We start from the raw sequence: 9,383 nt of genomic DNA, 5'->3' as shown, positions 1-9,383 counted from the left end.
AGAGATTTCAAACAATGATATGCTCATAGGCCATAGTGGTCAGGGTATTCCGGGCATGCTTATTCCGTGGGTCTGGGCTGAGGCCTGAAAATCTCAGCCTTTCTAATCGGCTCTCAAGGAGCTGTATGTAGTATCACTGGTCTCTGTTGTAGCCCTGAGGGTTTTTTCAGTGGTTTGAAGGTTTGAAGAGGGTCATTTTCACTGCCTTGGTGAATTACAAATGTTTCCTAATAAATGAAAAGTATTGCATGATTGCATCACCTTCTAAATACGCTGCCTGAGTATATTCTTTCTTTGGAAGAACTGACCATTTTGATCAATGTTCTTCACTCTCCATTTCGTCTAGCATATCCTTGCCCCTCATCCTCTTAGGATAACTCTGTGTCATTCCCCCAATAACTAGGCCTTCTTTATAAAGGAAATCCTACATCTCATCAGCACTAGACACATGCATTCAAATTAAATAGGTGCCTGGTCATTTTCAGCCTGTTACTTGCCCTTGTGATTCCCAGGCCATATTGGGTTTCTCAAAGATTCTCCGCCTATGTTTTCAATATATTTCCATTGCGTTCTACCCTGTTGCTAAAGTCACAAAAGGATACAAACAGTAAAGGAAGAATCAAAATGAAACTATATTTATTTGCATATAATATGATACTTTCCTTAAAAATCTGGTGGTGGGACAAGTCTCTCATCCCAGCACACAGGAGGCAGAGGCACATCTCTGTAAGTTCTTTTTTTTTGTTTGTTTGTTTTTTTTTTTGTTTTTCGAGACAGGGTTTCTCTGGGGTTTTGGAGCCTGTCCTGGAACTAGCTCTTGTAGCCCAGGCTGGTCTCGAACTCACAGAGATCCGCCTGCCTCTGCCTCCCGAGTGCTGGGATTAAAGGCGTGCGCCACCACCGCCCGGCTACATCTCTGTAAGTTCGAAGCCAGCCTGGTCTATAGAGTTAGTTACCACGTGAGTTCTAGGGCAACCAGGTCTACACAGAGAAACACTGTATCAAAAAGAAAAAAAAAACAAAAAACAAAAATAAAAACCTCCAAGATTTACCAAGTATTTCTAATATCTGGTAACATTTGGCAGCAAAGTAGTTAGGTACAAAACAACATATGAAAATTAATGCACCTTTTTAGACAAAGTCTTATGTAGCCCAGGCTAGCCTCCTACTCACTACACAATGAAGGATGACTTTATCAACTGCCTCTTCCACCCAAGTGCTGATATTCTAGGCAGGCTCAAAGCACCCGACTATACAGTGCTAGCAACTAAACCTAGAACATCATGCATTCTGGGCAGTCCACCGATGTAACTACATGACTAACCCAGTGGTTTTTCTGTATAGCAATAATAAACATGCTGAGAGAAAAAGGCAAACAACCTCATTGGGCATCGCAATGATGATGATGATGATGACGACGACGACGACAAAATACAAAAAAGAACTGCTATGAATAAATCTAACCAGGGAAATAAAAGATCTGCAATAAAAACTTTGAAACACTTAAGAATCAAGAAAAGACAGTAGTAGAAAATGAAACGACCTCCCAGGCTCATAGATTGGCACCGCTGGTATTGTGAAAACGGGGCCAGGCAGTAGTGGCACACCCATGCCTATTAATCCCAGCCCTCGAGAGGCAGCAGCAGATGGATCTCTGTGAGGTCAAGGCCAACCTGGTCTATAGACCAGGACATCCAGGACTACACCGAGAAACCCTGTCTCAAAAACAAACAAACCAAAAAAAAAAAAAACTAAATGGGGGGGGGGGGGTCTGGGGTGTAGTTTATTGATAAATCTAACGTGTATGGAGTCTTAGGTTCCACCTCTAGCATGACATAACAAGGTTGGATTGGGTAGTGCACATCTGTAATGGAGAACAGGGGAGGTAGAAGCAGAAGGTGCTGTATAGCAAGTACAAGGTCAGCCCAGCCTGCCTGAGAGTCAGCTTCTCAAGTTTCAAGAGGTAAGTATAGACAAAGGCTTTTTAAACAGGATTCCTGTAGTCCAGGAGTTAAGAGCAAGAATGTCAAATGGGGCCTATGAAGATGGCTGAGCTGTTAGAACACATCATTACTGTTCCCCGGAGAACCTGAGTCCAGTTCCCAGCACCCGTGGTTTACAGCCACCTATAACTCCAGCTCCAGGGGGCTCTGACACCTCTGGCCTCTGCAGGCACTTGCACTTGTGTGCATATATACATATACACATTTTTAAAAGTAAAATAAACCTTTAAAAAAAAAGAATTTGGCCGGGCGGTGGTGGCGCACGCCTTTAATCCCAGCACTCAGGAGGCAGAGGCAGGCTGATCTCTGTGAGTTCGAGGCCAGCCTGGTCTACAAGAGCTAGTTCCAGGACAGGCACCAAAGCTACAGAGAAACCCTGTCTCGAAAAACCCAAAAAAAAAAAAAAAGAATTTGTAAATGTGGCCTGGGGGTATAAATCAGTAGACTTGGTGATTGCCTAATAGGCAGGAGGCCTTGAGTTTAACCCCATTACTGTACATCGGGATGGCAACCCAAGCAAACCATCTCAGCATTTGGAAGGGAAAAACAGAAAGACCAGCCATTCAAAGCCATCCTCTGCTATATGGTAAATTGGGGGCCAGCCTGGGCTATATGAGAACCTGTTTCTTCAGAAAAAAAAAAGTTGACAAGTAGGATTGCACGAAATCAAGAGCCTGGGCTGGAGGGTGAGAGAGCACTGGCTGCTCTTACAGAGGACACAGGTTCTATTCCTAACATTTCCTAACATGCGCCGTGCAATTCTCTCTAGTTCTAGGGAATCTGAGGCCCTTTGCTGGAACCAGGCGTGGATACAGCTCACCTTATGGCTGGCAGGAAAGGGGTGGAGGCAGGGACAAGATAAACTCTTCAAAGGCATACTCCCAGTGACCCATTTGTCCCAACCAGGTCCTACCTCCTCCTCATTGTCCATTAAGCTATTAATTCATCAATAGGTTGATGGGATTCACTTTTTTTTTTAAATCATTGGTCACCTCTCAGTATTGACACCAGTTGGGAACCAAGTTTTCAACATGTGAGCTTTTGGGGCAGTTTAATAGCAAACTCATGCATGACACATGCCTCCTCTAGGTCACATATTTTAGTGTGGGCAGGGAAATTATATTCTTCCCAGGGCATTTTGAGCTTGTAGTATGCCTGGCCAGATGACCACACTTTTCTGGTCATCTCCACTCTTGAAAAGACTGTTGTAGCCAGGCACGGTGTTCCATGCCTTTAGTCACATGGGAGGCACAAACAGGTGGATCTGTGAGTGTGAGGCCAGTGTGCTCTACAAAGTGAGTTCCAGGACAGCCAGGGCTATACAGAGAAACCCCGTCTTGAAAAACCAAAAGAAAAAAGAAGGAAAGAAAGGAAGGAAGGCCAATTGTAAAGTGTTAGAGCCCTACTGAAAGAATTGAGGCTTTGGGGCTGGAGAGATGGCTCAGAGGTTAAGAGCACTGGCTGCTCTTCCAGATGTCCTGAGTTCAATTCCCAGCAACCCACATGGTGGCTCACAACCATCTGTACTGACATCTGGCGCCCTCCTCTGGCATGCGGGCAGAGGCAGAATGTTGTATACATAATAAATAAATAAATCTTTAAAAAAAAAGAATTGAGGCTTTGCCTAAAAGATAACTTTAAAACTTTGTTATTTAAGCCCTCAGCCTAAAATCTGGTTTATATTTTCTGCTGACTGAGAGTCAAAAAAATTTCAACTCTGTTGAAAACAACAAGATGAGATGGCCTACAGAGATAATGCTGATTTTCCTACAGGCACCTCAGGACCAGAATGTTTGTACTCAGTTTTACCTGGTTAGGGTGCTTCTCTCATAGCTAAATTTAAATGGTGTTCCTTGTAAAAATCACTTTATGATTTCATTTACAAAAAGAAATTCTTTAATGCAAGAGAAGAAAACCTAGCCGGTAGTGGTGGCAAAACCCTGTCTTGAGGTAAAACAAAACAAAACATAAAAAATAAACTGGAGCCGGGAGATAGTGGCGCATGCCTTTAATCCCAGCACTCGGGAGGCAGAGGCAGGCGGATCTCTGTGAGTTCGAGACCAGCCTGGTCTACAGAGCTAGTTCCAGGACAGGAACCAAAAAGCTACGGAGAAACCCTGTCTCAAAAAAACAAAATAAAATAAAATAAACTGGACCATACGTTTTTACTTAATTCTTAACCTTTGTTGACTCTTAAGCCTTTCCTTGGAGCAATGTCACAGAACACTGCAATCACACGTATCCACTATGAAGACCGCCAAGCACGGCTCTGTTGAGCTCTTCACCGTCTTGAGTGTGGACAGCCCTTCTCCCCACCGAGAGAGAAGAGGCAGCACGTAAATCTGACGTACTAACCCTTATCTCTACTTACCACGTTTGCTAACTTTGTTCCTCTCTGACTGCTTCTGGAATCTTTTTCTGCTGTGTAATCAAGGGTTTAACTTTACCCCATTCCATATCCCCAAGGTGAGGAACTCCACGGGCTATGGGGGAAACACTGCTGGCCTAGGTAGGTCTCACCACCACACATTGGCAATTACCACAGCAATGATCAAAAAGAAGAAGAAAAAGAGGAGGTAAGGGTGGGAAGAAGGGTCATCTGAATTCCTGACTGCTCACTGCCGAACCTCTGAAAACATCTGAATATTCTACCCCCACTCCCTTCTCTAAGCTTATCCTTCTTCCTCACTTTGAACTCTAGGCCTGTTACTTCTCAGTCCTCCAGGATTGCCAAACTGACTTAAAAACAGCCTCTGTGTCTCTTGTTCTTAACCAAAAATGAGTCTGCTTTTTCTGCTCAGCTGATGCTTGGTTCCATAATCCAGAGAGGGAAAATGGACCCAGATTGGGGCAAAACAACAGTAACACCTAAAAGAACAGTTTGTCAAATTGGTACATTTTTTAAAAGTCAGATTTGTGGAACCATAAGCATTTCTGATTTTCTTTTTTTCTTTTTTTTTTGTACATGTGTATGCATGTTTGCATATGTGTGGGAACATGGTGTGTTACCAAACTTGGGGGGAGGGGGTCACAAGTCTGGTCAAGTCAAGTTTGATCACCTATCCTCAAGAAGCCAATTAAAATAGCCAAATTTATAGTATAAAAAAGGGAGGGGGGATTTATTCAGTGCAGCCATATTGGGAAGAGGGACAAAGAAATCCGCAACTCCCACTAAAGTCCATCCTTGAGTCCCAAGATGAGATTAAAGTTTAAGTAGAGGCCAAGAATGTGAACACCTCAGGAGTCCGGATCCGAGTGTGGTCCCACCCACCCCTCATTTTTCCATCATTGTCTGGGTTTCATTCTCATTCCATAGCCCGACAAGTTAGAACTGTGGAAAACCTTTTTTCCCAGTCCGCCCCTCTTTGTACCTATTCCTTTTTCCAGCACAAGATCCCTGGGGAAATTCCAGTTTCTTGGGGTTCATTGTTTCAACAGTCTGATAGATTTAGAAATTTAGATAAAGAGACAGCTCTTTAAAATATCCTCATTTCTGTCAGGCCGAATTTCATGAGTTAACGTGAGTGCCTGAGCACGTGCATATAGAAGGCAGAGGTCAGCATTGCGGGTCTTCCTGCATCATCTCCACCTTCTGTATTGAGGCAGCTCTCACTTAACCCAGAGTTTGATGGTCCAGGTTGCCGAGCATCCTCGGAACTCTCACCTCCACCTCCTAAGGGCTAGGGCTACAAGGGAGCTGCCATGTCCACCTGGCATCTAAGCGAGGGCTCGGGATCCGAATCCGGGTACTCATTCCGCACTGTCCACACTTTACCTGACGCGCCTGCGCCATCTTCCCAGCCCAGCATTTCTCACACACTCTAGACACAAGCCCCTCAGAACTGAAACCTGCCTGGCACTGACATGTGCCTCTAATCTCAGCACTTGGAAGGCAGAGGCAAGTAGATCCCTGTAGTTTCAACCTAATCCAGCCTGGTCTACTTAGTGAGTTCCAGGCCAGCCAAGGTTACACAGTGAGGACCTCTATACAAAACAAAACAAACAAACAAAAAAATCTTGGAGGACAATATCCATATTATAATAGACTTGGACTGGAATTTATACCATAAGTTTTCCTTTTTCTTAAGTCTTCAGACTCAAACTAGGAGTGTCCCACTAGATCTCCCCAGTTTCCAGTCTGCAGATGGAAAATTGTGGGGTTCCACTGTCACCATAGTCACATGAGCCAATGTACACAATCATTCTCTATTGTAAAACTCTCCCTAAATGGGCTTTATTGTTTCTCTGTAGAACTCAGACCAATATTAACTCTAATCGCAAAGACTGACACCTAAGTTCCAGATTGGCTCAGAGTCAACTAAAATGCTCATTGATTAGTGATTAAATAAAAACTGTGGAAGCATTTGGAAAATGCTGCCCTCATAAAGTCATAGATAAACACCAAAAGCATTACACGAGGTAAAGGAGGCCAGATACAAAATAATAAATACATTATAAATAACCTCATGTATGCAATATACTAGAAAAGATAAAATGTGCCAAGTATGGCAGTACCGACCTATGAGCCCAGTGCTTGGGAGGAACAGGAGTTCAAAGACAGGCTCGGCTACACAGCCGTGAGTGTTGTAACACCCAACAGAGGCAAACAGATTCAGTACCGAGCAGAGCAGTGTGCTGGGAACTTAAAGAAAGCTGGGCTCAAGCCGGGCGGTGGTGCTACACGCTTTTAATCCCAGCACTCTGGAGGCAGAGGCAGGCGGAACTCTGTGAGTTCGAGGCCAGCCTGGTCTACAAAGGGAGTTCCAGGACAGGCTCCAAAGCTATAGAGAAACCCTGTCTCGAAAAACCAAAAAGCTGGGCTCTGAGGGTCAGGAAGCTTGGCCCTGAGGGTATAAAGAAATTTTTCTTTTTTTCCTTTTAAAACTTTATACTTTGAGAATTTTATACATGACCACAATTGTTTTCATATCTGTTCTTCACCACCTCCCTCTAATTCCCCCTGGAATCCCAACCCATTTCCCTCCCAACTTCATGTCTCCTATTATTATTATTAACTCCTGGGGTCCAGTTAGTGCTTACCACATGCATTGATGTGGAGTTGTTCACTGAAAAGGTTTCTGGGTCAGACATGTTTGTACATACCTGTAGGCACCAAGGTTCTGTCTTGAATACCTAAAAACCTTATGTCTCTGATTTCTGGTTAATTTTGGTTTTCAAGACAGAACCTTGGTTCTTTGGTTTCTATCTACCAGTGGCCCTGGAACCTTGTAGCTATTGCAATTTTTGGCTTCCAGGAGTAGCGAGCGGCGATAACAGTTGGCAGCGGACAGTTCTTGATTAATGTAACAGTTCCTGCACCCTCGGGTCCTGCAACAGTTAGTATCAAAGCTGTTGGGCCTAAGGTGTCGGGATGCTTGACCCTTGGACTTGGCAGCTCCTTGTAACTCTAGGAATTGAACCCAAGTCCTCTGCAGGAGCAGTGGGTGTCTTTTAACTGCTGAGCCATCTCTCCAACCCCTAGAGAAACCCTTCTTGATGGTGTGCAATGTTTGTAATACAGGGTATCTCCCAGCTGACTTGAAAAGTAAGTCCAACAATCTAATTATGTAGCCAGATGGATGTGTGTGTCGTTCAAGGTTCAACCCTTCACATAAATGAAGACCCATGTTTTGTAGAACTTTAAGACAATTCTGAAGCCATTTCTGCCCATTCTGAGCCCTCTCAGTCTCAGTGGTATTGCTCCCCCCTTCAGCCCTGGGAACCAAGAACGTAACAGCTACACATGCATGTATGTTCTCCAGAAATTGGGGCAAGATAACCTTTAAGATGTTGACTCAGTTCCTGAACAATTACCCACATACATATGTTTTGACTCAGTCCCTGGGAAACGGGGTCAAAGTGACCTCTTACCTCATCTGATCTGGCAACCACTCTTCAGCTAATTATTGGTAACAGCCCTTTTGAATAAGCCAATCATAACAGTCAAAGAACAACCCCCAGACACCCCCCTGCTTCTGTGGCTTTTTCCTTTAAAAGTAGCCTATACCAACTATTCGGGGTCTCTCTGCTTCCCGAATGCTGAGGGACCCTGTCATGACAGAATTAATAAAATCCTCATGCTTTTACATCAGCTGTGGTGTGAGACATGGTCTCTTGGGGCGACTCCTCCTCGGTGATTGGACTCTAGGGTCCAACAGTTTACATCAGTCACAGGAATGGTGCTCCCCCTCTGGCCCGAATGAAATCAGTCACTCTACTTCACCTAGCCTTTTGTTATTCCAAACCTTAAGCATAGACAGAAACAGACATGGCTGGGATAGTACCTTCCAAAGTCAGTGTTTTGCTTTGACATTAAGTAGCGGTGGTTGTTAGAGCCCACACCAGACTCTGCCCAGGTTATACCTGCCTGCAGCAGTCTCTCCTCCCTCATAGCGGATTCCCTTTAAAGGCCCCAGGCTAACAGACTCCAAGCTAACAGGAGCCTGTACCATGGATCCACATTAACTAAATGGGCTCATCCTCTGCCCGTCCCCTTCCTCAGTCAGGGCCACACACATCCTTTCCTCACAAGACCCATTCATCATCCAGCAGCCCCTGCTTCTGAGGGCTCAGAGACCTGATTACCAGGGTACTATGGACTGTTCATCAGTCACATGACATAGGCCCTTTCCCTCCTGAGACCTGAGAGAAAGGACTCAGACTCGGCCAAACGGGGTCGGACACTCCTCAGAGCGCCCACCATGCTGCTGTGTGTCTATGTGATGGTTTAAGTTGCTGTGCTGGCGTGAGAGCAGTCCGTTAAGTTGCTGGGCTGACAGTCCTTTGCTTAGGTCACCAGGAAAGGGACCACAACTTTTCAATTACGTGAGAAACAAGACCCTCACTTTGTAATTACAAAGATGAGGGAAAGTTGAAGTTTTATTTTACAATTCTGTAGACATGGATGTCGGCCTACTACATATTTTTTTTTGGTGTTTATGTTTCAAGAAATAGTAATTTTTTTTTTGAAGGTCCTAATTGCAAAAGACAGCCTGCCCTCTTCCCATAGGCTGGTATTCCAGAGAGCTACATGACCTTTGCTCTCACCTAGCAAAGCACCCTCGCCAACCTCCCCATCCCATTGGCTTAGAACATACAGCCTTATCTATCCTATATCCTGGGTCTTGGGATTCTCTCCTTTTCCGAGCATCATCGGCTCAGTCACGTGGCAGAGAGCCTGTCACTTTTCAATCCTAAAATAAACTGGAGTGCATAGACAAGCAGGCACCAGCTGTCAGCTCTGGGAAGGAAGACAGGGGTGTGGCTGGGGAACCCATGTTGGTGGCAGGGGTTGGGCTAGCGCCTGTTTAATTGTGCGCTAACCCACCTCATACTGAAAATGAAACATTATTATTTACTTAATAATAAAGTTTATTTTAA

Source organism: Microtus pennsylvanicus, chromosome 4, assembly GCF_037038515.1.
Source record: "Microtus pennsylvanicus isolate mMicPen1 chromosome 4, mMicPen1.hap1, whole genome shotgun sequence".
NCBI classification, from domain to species: Eukaryota; Metazoa; Chordata; class Mammalia; order Rodentia; family Cricetidae; genus Microtus; species Microtus pennsylvanicus.
The sequence above is the reverse complement of the archived record's forward strand: the minus strand, read 5'-3'. Positions refer to the sequence as shown.